This window comes from Tiliqua scincoides, chromosome 13 (genome assembly GCF_035046505.1).
Source record: "Tiliqua scincoides isolate rTilSci1 chromosome 13, rTilSci1.hap2, whole genome shotgun sequence".
Lineage (NCBI taxonomy): Eukaryota > Metazoa > Chordata > Lepidosauria > Squamata > Scincidae > Tiliqua > Tiliqua scincoides.
In genome coordinates this window covers 10,074,874-10,086,094 of record NC_089833.1, presented here as the reverse complement: position 1 = coordinate 10,086,094, position 11,221 = coordinate 10,074,874, and positions in this window count along the sequence as shown.

Here is an 11,221-nt window from a genome sequence, read left to right as displayed (position 1 = left end):
GACATGCTTCACATCTGGTCTCCCAACTGGTGATGTCATCACCAGTTACTTCCAGTGGTGTTAAATACGTGGACCATTTGAAGTGGGGCAGACGCGTGTGGCCTCTGGGAACCCAAGTGCCTCGGGAACTAAGTGCCAGGTAAGGCACAAGAGTTTAGCATCTGGGCGAGTTCAGCAGCAGGGCGAGGAGGCCAGGGCCCCAGACACTGCCCTTCCTCTTCCCTAGAGAAAAGGGCTGCTATCCAGTGTACGGTTTTTTAAAAGGACCCCTAAATAAAACAACAACAACAACAACAAAAAAGCTATGCAGTCAGACAGCCAGCAGCAGAGTGGGGGCTATCCAGTGTTCTGCATCGAGTGCCACATGTATGATTATATGCCTCTGGGGTATAAGTCATGGGTGTGTCCTCGGTGCAAGGAGCTCCAGGCTCTCAGGGAACGCGTCCGCTCCCTTGAAGCCTTGGTGGCCGACCTGGAGAAGCGCAGGCAGCCAGAGGAGGACCGTGGGGAGACTTCTGGGGACCATCAGGCTTCGTCCCAACCTCAGGCGTGCAGCTCCTCGGCTGCCCGGGTGGGAAGTCTCGGGACTGGAGGACGTCATCCTGGAGAGGAGGGAAACAATCCCCTAGGGGGATCCCTTCTCCAGGGGATGGGCCCGTATCCGAGCGCACTCGGGATACTCCTCGGCGGGAGGGGGGTCGGGGGCTTCTTGTAGTGGGGGATTCGATTATTAGAAACATAGAGAGGGGGGTTTGCGACGGATGTGAGGACCGCATGGTGACTTGCCTGCCTGGTGCGAAGGTTGCGGACATCACTTCTTGTCTAGACAGGCTAGTAGACAGTGCTGGGGGAGAGGTAGCGGCTGTGGTGCATGTCGGCACCAACGACGTGGGCAAGTGTAGCTGGGAGGTCCTGGAGGCCAAATTTAGGCTTTTAGGCAGGAAGCTGAAAGCCAGGACCTCAAAGGTAGCGTTCTCTGAAGTGCTACCTGTTCCACGCGCAGGGCCAGCTAGGCAGGCGGAGATCAGGGGTCTCAATGCGTGGATGAGACGGTGGTGTAGGGAGGAGGGGTTTAGATTCGTTAGGCACTGGGGAACGTTTTGGGACAAGCGGGGCCTGTACAAGAGGGACGGGCTCCATTTGAACCAGAATGGAACCAGACTGCTGGCGCATAACATTAAAAAGGTGGCAGAGCAGCTTTTAAACTGATCCCTGGGGGAAGGCCGACAGGAGCCGAGGGGCATCCGGTTCGGGACTCCTCATCCCTATGGGATGAGGATGGGGAGGTTAGAGAACAACAAGACAAAGGCAGGGTAGGAGAAGAAATTGGGAAAGGTAGGGAGATGGGATGTGATAGACGGTTTGGCACAATGAGAGGATGCGGGGACAAAGGAGCGAATAAGCAGCCCATCCTGGGGCATTCCGTGTATAAATGCTTTTATGCGAATGCCCGAAGTCTACGAGCAAAGGTGGGAGAACTGGAATGTCTGGTGACAAGGGAAAATATTGACATAGTGGGCATAACGGAAACCTGGTGGAATGCGGAGAATCAGTGGGATACCGCAATCCCGGGCTATAAACTCTACAGGAGGGACAGGCAGGGGCGTGTTGGAGGTGGGGTGGCCCTTTATGTTAAGGAAGGGATAGAATCCAGCAAAGTAGAGATTGAAGGTGGGTCCGACTCCACCGTAGAATCTCTGTGGGTTAAATTACCAGGCTTGAGCAGCGATGTAATACTGGGGGTGTGCTATCGTCCTCCAGACCAGAAATCTGATGGGGACCTTGAAATGAGGAAACAGATCAGGGAGGTGACAAGGAAGGACAGGGTTGTAATCATGGGGGACTTCAATTATCCTCATATTGACTGGGTCAATTTGTGTTCTGGTCACGATAAGGAAACCGGATTTCTTGACGTGCTAAATGACTGTGGCTTAGATCAGCTAGTCACGGAGCCCACCAGAGGACAGGTGACTCTGGATTTAATTTTGTGCGGTACGCAGGACCTGGTTAGAGATGTAAACGTTACTGAGCCATTGGGGAACAGTGATCATGCTGCGATCCGTTTTGACGTGCACGTTGGGGGAAGAATACCAGGCAAATCTCTAACAAAAACCCTTGACTTCCGACGGGCGGACTTCCCTCAAATGAGGAGGCTGGTTAGAAGGAGGTTGAAAGGGAGGGTAAAAAGAGTCCAGTCTCTCCAGAGTGCATGGAGGCTGCTTAAAACAACAGTAATAGAGGCCCAGCAGAGGTGTATACCGCAAAGAAAGAAGGGTTCCACTAAATCCAGGAGAGTGCCCGCATGGCTAACCAGCCAAGTTAGAGAGGCTGTGAAGGGCAAGGAAGCTTCCTTCCGTAAATGGAAGTCTTGCCCTAATGAAGAGAATAAAAAGGAACATAAACTGTGGCAAAAGAAGTGTAAGAAGGTGATAGGGGAGGCCAAGCGAGACTATGAGGAACACATGGCCAGCAACATTAAGGGGAATAATAAAAGCTTCTTCAAATATGTTAGAAGCAGGAAACCCGCCAGAGAAGCGGTTGGCCCTCTGGATGGTGAGGGAGGGAAAGGGGAGATAAAAGGAGACTTAGAGATGGCAGAGAAATTAAATGAGTTCTTTGCATCTGTCTTCACGGCAGAAGACCTCGGGCAGATACCGCTGCCCGAACGGCCCCTCCTGACCGAGGAGTTAAGTCAGATAGAGGTTAAAAGAGAAGATGTTTCAGACCTCATTGATAAATTAAAGATCAATAAGTCACCGGGCCCTGATGGCATACACCCAAGGGTTATTAAGGAATTGAAGAATGAAGTTGCAGATCTCTTGACTAAGGTATGCAACTTGTCCCTCAAAACGGCCACGGTGCCAGAAGATTGGAGGATAGCAAATGTCACGCCTATTTTTAAAAAGGGAAAGAGGGGGGACCCGGGAAACTATAGGCCGGTCAGCCTAACATCTATACCGGGTAAGATGGTGGAATGCCTCATCAAAGATAGGATCTCAAAACACATAGACGAACAGGCCTTGCTGAGGGAGAGTCAGCATGGCTTCTGTAAGGGTAAGTCTTGCCTCACAAACCTTATAGAATTCTTTGAAAAGGTCAACAGGCATGTGGATGCGGGAGAACCTGTGGACATTATATATCTGGACTTTCAGAAGGCGTTTGACACGGTCCCTCACCAAAGGCTACTGAAAAAACTCCACAGTCAGGGAATTAGAGGACAGGTCCTCTCGTGGATTGAGAACTGGTTGGAGGCCAGGAAGCAGAGAGTGGGTGTCAATGGGCAATTTTCACAATGGAGAGAGGTGAAAAGTGGTGTGCCCCAAGGATCTGTCCTGGGACCGGTGCTTTTCAACCTCTTCATAAATGACCTGGAGACAGGGTTGAGCAGTGAAGTGGCTAAGTTTGCAGACGACACCAAACTTTTCCGAGTGGTAAAGACCAGAAGTGATTGTGAGGAGCTCCAGAAGGATCTCTCCAGACTGGCAGAATGGGCAGCAAAATGGCAGATGCGCTTCAATGTCAGTAAGTGTAAAGTCATGCACATTGGGGCAAAAAATCAAAACTTTAGATATAGGCTGAGGGGTTCTGAGCTGTCTGTGACAGATCAGGAGAGAGATCTTGGGGTGGTGGTGGACAGGTCGATGAAAGTGTCGACCCAATGTGCGACGGCAGTGAAGAAGGCCAATTCTATGCTTGGGATCATTAGGAAGGGTATTGAGAACAAAACGGTTAGTATTATAATGCCGTTGTACAAATCTATGGTAAGGCCACACCTGGAGTATTGTGTCCAGTTCTGGTCGCCGCATCTCAAAAAAGACATAGTGGAAATGGAAAAGGTGCAAAAGAGAGCGACTAAGATGATTACGGGGCTGGGGCACCTTCCTTATGAGGAAAGGCTACGGCGTTTGGGCCTCTTCAGCCTAGAGAAGAGACGCTTGAGGGGGGACATGATTGAGACATACAAAATTATGCAGGGGATGGACAGAGTGGATAGGGAGATGCTCTTTACACTCTCACATAATACCAGAACCAGGGGACATCCACTAAAATTGAGTGTTGGGCGGGTTAGGACAGACAAAAGAAAATATTTCTTTACTCAGCGCGTGGTCGGTCTGTGGAACTCCTTGCCACAGGATGTCGTGCTGGCGTCTAGCCTAGACGCCTTTAAAAGGGGATTGGACAAGTTTCTGGAGGAAAAATTCATTATGGGGTACAAGCCATGATGTGTATGCGCAACCTCCTGATTTTAGGAATGGGTTAAGTCAGAATGCCAGATGTAGGGGAGAGCACCAGGATGAGGTCTCTTGTTATCTGGTGTGCTCCCTGGGGCATTTGGTGGGCTGCTGTGAGATACAGGAAGCTGGACTAGATGGGCCTATGGCCTGATCCAGTGGGGCTGTTCTTATGTTCTTATGAAGTAGTACAGCAGAGGTTGAGAAACCCTGTTGTAGGGCAATGGAGTTGTCATCTCAATATAGAACACTGGACTTTTACCCAGCCGTGTCCATGTTGTTTATCACAAAAGACACAATTGTGCGTTGTGGCCGCTTTGTGGGGATTGCGGGTCGATAAAACAAGCCAGAGGCACAATGTGGTTCACATACTAAAATTATTAACAAAGGTGGGCTAATGACAGTGTGTCATTTAGTCAGCTTCAATGGCAGTATTAAAAAAACATTCATTTTTATTGCAAGCAGATTGTATTTTGCTTTGGGCCCCGCAATGTCAAAAGTGGAAGGCAGAAATGGATACCAGGCTAGATTTTGTTAGGCAACATAAAAGTAGTGTTCACAGGGTGTGCAGGGTTGTGGAGCTTAGACACACTTCTTACTGGTAACAAAAGCAAATGAGAATCTAAGGGCGCAATCCTAACTGACTTTCCAGCACTGACATAGCTGTGCCAATGTGGTGTGCACTACATCCTGCAGTGGAGAGGTAGTCAAGGGGGCCTCCTCAAGCTAAGGGCATGTTTAGGCTTTGCTTATGAATTTATTCTGTGTGGTCTGATACGGAAGGACGTCCATCATAGGGGTGACGCAAGGAGCTCTCGCACTGGGTGACGCAATCCCTAGTGCAGTGGTTCTCACACATTTAGCATCGGGACCCACTTTTTAGGATGAGAATCTGTCAGGACCCACCGGAAGTGATATCGTGACCAGAAGTGACATCATCAGGCAGGAAAATTTGTAATAATCCTAGGCTGCTATCCTACCCACACTTACCCAGAAGTAAGTCCCATTGACTGTCATTGTTAAAAGCATATACATAATAGCCTGTTGAAAGTACAGGTCTGTAACGTTTCCCCAAATGCAGTCACAACCCATGGGAGCATCAAGGCTGTTTATATTAAAAATAAAATATTGAAATGAATGGGGAGCCACCTGAAATTGGCTCGCAACCCACCTAATGGGTCCCGACCCACAGTCTGAGAAACACTGCCCTAGTGACAGCTCTGCAAAAGAGAATAGAAGGATAGCACTAAAAGCAGCGCTTTAGGCATAGGAGTCTGTAGGGTCGTTCCATGATCTCCTTTCGGGTTTTTTCCTTAGAAGCCCGTCGTACCGTATGGCCTGCTGAACAATGAGCAGCCACACCGTTCCGGTGACGAGGAACATCAGCCCGATGGAGAGACAAACAGGGCCCAGGGCAGAAGAAACATCTGCGGCACGGCTGAAGTACAAGGCAGACAGAAGGATCCCACCAAGAAACACCAGGACTCCAATGACGATAAGGGTTACTGGCTTATGGTAGTAAGTCCACTTGCTGCGTTCCTGGCTGAGAACAGTCTCATTTCTCGTTCCTGCTTGGAATTTCAAAGCGTCAAGAAGGGATGAGGCCATATTTTGGGCAGGGTTTTATCACGGAAGTGCCTCGTGTCAGGGTGTTTGCCAAAGAACCAAGGACCTAGAAAAATATACAGTGATCAGTAATTTGTCCCATAGTTAGGAAATCCAAGGATTCACATAAACATTTTCATCCTATAAAATGAGAGATATTTTATCATGTGGGGCCCACAGCTTAGTACAAAACAGTCAAACCAACAGTAACCTTTTTCAAATGTTAAACATATCAGTTACCAACAATAAATCAGTAATAGTACAAAAGTGACATTGCTTCAGATGAGCTGGTATAAGTGTAGTAACTGAAACGGAGCTGTGACTTCCCCAGTTAGTCACATCTCAGTAATTTTTCAAACCCCCTTGGTAAGATATTCACTGCACAGAAGTAGCACATTTGGGTTTACCCAAAAAGGAAATGTACAACAAATTCTTGGATTGGGACCCACTGGTGGGTCGCAACCTGATTTTTTGGTGGGTTGCCAAGGAATAATGGAAAGATCAGATAACTAATTTCTGTATAGCCTCAGGGCTTGAGACAATTAGTTATCTGATCTTTCCATTATTGTAGATACTGTAGCTGTTAATTACCCTGCAAAAAGCTCAGCTCCTGGAGTTTTTGCAAGTATATGTAAATGTAAGGAGATAAATGTTTGAGAGTCTTTTTCTGGTTATTATTACTTATAAATGAATGAATAGAGAAATAAAATATTTCTTTCTAGATCTGCTTTTTTAAAGTCTCACAAAACTAGGTGGGTCCTGATAGAGTGACCTTTTAAAATGTGGGTCCTGGTGCTAAAAGGTTTGGGAACTGCTGGTGTATAGTAGTGGTGTCACACACATTCCCGAGTGTGTCACCCCCTGCATCCCCTAGCACCTGTACCCCCTGCATCCCCTAGCAACTCCATTGGGCAGGGGTGCCTAATCTGAGTTCATGCCAGCCTTTGCAGGAGGGGGAAACTAAACTGGTACTCTCTATGATGAAGGGTCTTAGGCTGTAATCCTAATCACACTTTCCTGAGAGAAAGCCCCATTAAACAAAATAAGACTTACTTCTGAGTAGACCTGGTTAGGATTGTGCTCTTATTCCCTAAACCAGAGACCATGTGCTGCTTGCTCATGGGGCCAGTCCTGCTTTCTGCAATCTAATCAGTACAAGGTACTGATTAGATTAGAACGTTTATTGATTCTAGAGGAAAAACAGTATCCAGTTTCAGGCCTTCTTTGCATTCAAGTGCTGTGTGTGTGCACATGAGATAGATCAGAGCACATATTGAGCTCTCAGAAATGGATGAACAGCTGGATAAATCTATTCAGAGAAGCATAAACAGACCATTCTGAACCACAGCCTCTTGCCATCTTAAAAGCACTAGAAGCGCAAGTCCCTTAAGCCGACCCAGGAGTGTCGAGAACGTGCCATAAGCATAAACTACTTTGGAACCGGCCACATCCGCGCACGGATGTGTGCCGAAGCGTGGAGGCCACATCCAGCCTCTGTGCAGCCGAAAACAGGTACGGTTGCATAGGCTGAGGTACAGCATAAAAAAATAGCAGGAGCAGAAGCAGATGAAACAACCATGTAAGGCGTAGAAAGCAGATAAACAGATGTACAATAAACGCAGCACCCAGGCAGCTTAAAACTAAAACATGGAAGATCAGTTGGCAGCAACCCAATCCACCAGGCATCATCAAGAGGCCACCTGAAAGATAAAGATCATAGGCACAGGGGAGATTTTCATGCAAGACATTCAGAGCTACTGAAAGTGAAAGATCTATGTGAACTGGAGGGGTGGGGGGCAAGAGACAGGGTGCCCTCACCAGGAAGCTCACATCATCAGCTCTTGATAAAAACATCCGTATTTTACAGAAGAAGACCCTCAATGGCCTACTTTTTAATGTTCTATAACTCTTTCTTCAACCTCTATCTATAACATTCTTGTTTTAATCTTGTGAACCATCTTGGGTGCCTGTTTAAAGCCGCACCCAAATATATATCATTTTCTATATTTAAATATGTAAAACATTAATCATGACCATAACCTCACCCAAACAAAATGTTTACCAGTCCAGTGCAGGAGTTGAATTAGACCCTAAAGTCAGTCATAAAAACAGCCCCGCTGGGTTACTTTGAGTTTGACACCAGCTGCAAAGAAAGTAAAAAAAAAAATCAATGCTTCATACGTACAAAAATGATTAAGGGCCCAATCCTATCCAATTTTCCAGTGCAGATGCAGTTGTGCCAATGGGGCTTGTACTGCATCCTCTGGTGGGGAGGCAGTCACAGAGGCTTCCTCAAGGTATGGGAACATTTGGGTTGCATTGCAGCTGCACGGGTGCTGGAAAGTTGGATAGGATTGGGCCCAAAAGCCACAAGTGCTGGTCAGCCTAAGTTTCCCATTCCATGCAACTGGGGTAAAGATGAATCCAACATCATCTTATACATTGTAATTTATGGATATTTACCAAGGGGAGGGCACATGAAAGACATCAGGACATTTAAGATCTTTAAGACTGAGGAACAGGTGCAGCTTGGAGTTGTAGGAGACTGAAATAAAAGTTTCACTAGGCTTCCCCCCCCTCCCACCGGTTCCCCAGTCAATTTGATCCCAAGAGGTTTAGAAAATATATAGTCATTTCAGTCCAGACTAAAATGGTGGTTATTGACAAAGCCTATGCTTCTACCGAGGAGCAAACACAAAAATCAAAATGTGGAAGCTGAAGGCAAGAGTGAGCAAAGCTTAAGAACATTAAAAACAAGACTTACAACAAAGGCTTTCAAGTAACGATCACAGAAAATATAGTTGCTTAAGGACGTACCAGGTATTTATCATTTCCTCAGAGGTTCATTGCTGCAGAAGGAGAATCAGCTTGGGGGTTGAAGTTGCTTTTAAAACAAAGGCTAGCTTTGCCATCGCTGATAAAGTCACAGGATTGGATGACTGTGTATACAGAGGAGATTCTGTACACACAGATTCTGAAACGCTACAGGTTTCAGATGGGTGGGATGTTTGGGAAATACATCTGTAGCAGTAAAGGAGGACGAGAAGAGATAGGCAGAGATAAGGGGATTGTACAAAGCATAGAACCTTTCCTCTAATTTAGTAGTTCCCAAATTTTTTAGCACCGGGACCCACTTTTTTTTTTAACCCCACTCTGTCGGGACCCACCTAGGTTTACCAGACTTTAAAAAAAGAGATCTAGATAGAAATTACATTTTATTTATTTATTCAGAAGTAGTAATAGCCAGAAAAAAGACAAGCTTTTGTCCCTCTGTATTTACACATGCTTGCAAACTAGCTTCTTGCAGGGCAGTTAGTAGCTATCTTGGAACTGCAGGGTAATTAGCAGCTACAGGATCTGATTTTTGAATAGCTTCGGGGCTTGAGGCAATTAGTTGTTTGATCTTTCTATCACCATTTGGCAAGCCATCAAAAATCAGGTCGCGACCCACCAGTGGGTCCTGACCCACAATTTGGGAACCACTGGTCTAATCCTAAATCTTGAATATATACCTCTAGAAACTGAAACATGAGGACTAGATGCTTGCCCGCTGAACGGCAAGAGTGAACACGAAAGCACAACCAGAATATGCAGAATGCCAAGGGAGTTTTATGCTGGGACCAAGGGGCTTGTACACTTGCCTGTGGTACTGTCAGGGCCTCCCCCTGCCCCACCCCTGCAACTACTTACTATGGTCTCAAAGTTTGAGTAGGACTTTGAGAACCACTGCTCTGGCCTCCAGGCTCAGCAATGACACAAGGGTCTCTGACGGACACCTCATCTGCAGATGAGAGTTTGCTGCCAGCCAGAGGCATCTCTCCGAGTCTCAGACAATTTGTGCCCCCAATGTCACTAACTACTAGGGGTGTTCAGAGATTGGCCTAGCTAGTGGCCCTTGGATGGGGCCTAGACCCCTTGGAATGGGTGCCCCAGTGTGCTGCAGGCACACAAGTGAACAAGAAATTGGGAGCAGAGAGAGCTCCATGCCACCCTCACTCACCCACTTAACTGGGCTGGAGGTGTGCAAAAGGTGGAGGTGAGAAGGATGGGATGCCCATCGATGGCAGGTTGCCATGGACATCTAAAAACAGGAACATGTAGGCAACCTTCAGTCTCAAAAGACTATGGTATCACGCTCTGAATGGTGGTTCTGGAACAGCGTCTAGTGTGACTGAAAAGGCCAATTCAGGAGTGACAATCCCTTCCACACTGGGAGCAAGTGCAGTCTGTCCCTGGTCTGTCTCCCTGGCTATGGGCCTTCCTTCTTTGCCTCTTTGCCTCGGTCTGTTGGCCAAGTGTCTCTTCAAACTGGGAAAGGCCATGCTGCACAGCCTGTCTCCAAGCGGGCCGCTCGAGGCCAGGGTTTCCCACCTGTTGAGGTCCACTCCTAAGGCCTTCAGATCCCTCTTGCAGTTGTCCTTGTATCGCAGCTGTGGTCTACCTGTAGGGCGCTTTCCCTGCATGAGTTCTCCATAGAGGAGATCCTTTGGCCATCATCTATTCTCACGACATGACCGAACTAACCCTTATGAACTGTAGGGTCCCCATTTAGGTTTTTCCAGAGCGGAGGATGGATTGTATCAGAGCCTGTTGGCAGTAGTGTAGCATTGCCCAGAACGGCTCTGACAATGAGTGGGAGGGACCACTTACACAGTGCATCGCAGCATCTGCAATACTTACTGCACCCCCCTGTAGCCACGCTACTGCCAGTTGGAATGCATCTACCAAGAGGAGTCCTTTGCTCATCCTGAGGGCTTCTGCTATCTCTGATCATCTCAGGAAGAAAGAGCACAGCGCTTTTAAAATTAGACCGTTAAATTGTTTATAGACAAGGTTCGGTTACAAAAGTCACTAAGAAATGATAAATACCTGCACTTAGACCAGATGCAAGTTTATTTTACTTGTCCTGATCCCAGAAAGATGAGCTGCTAAGTATAACTCAATAGAGATAGGAAGAAGCCAGCTGGACACGCACTTCTCCAAGTCACTAAAATGGTTCTGATGTAGATATGGTGCCACAAATTTTCCCAGATGAGTCTTTCATTTCCAAAACTTACATCTGACCTGACTTTTGTAAAATGTCAGCCCATTGGCTTTGCAGTTGGCAGAGCCACTTGCAGAACTATTAAATCTTGGTCTGAGCGTTTGGTAAGTATCTTGCCAAATATTTTCAGATCAAGAGATGACATCTTAAGAACCTCGTATTAAAATTAAACGCACAGTATAAAAAACCAATCTGTTACGCATTCAAATTCTTTCGTAAGAGCATAAAAGCTTAACTACGTAAATATTTGGAAACCTAGCAACACGAAATTCAGAATAATTTCTATAGACAAGGGTTTAAGTAGTTGACACAGGACAGATTGAGGAAGGACTAAAAGCCA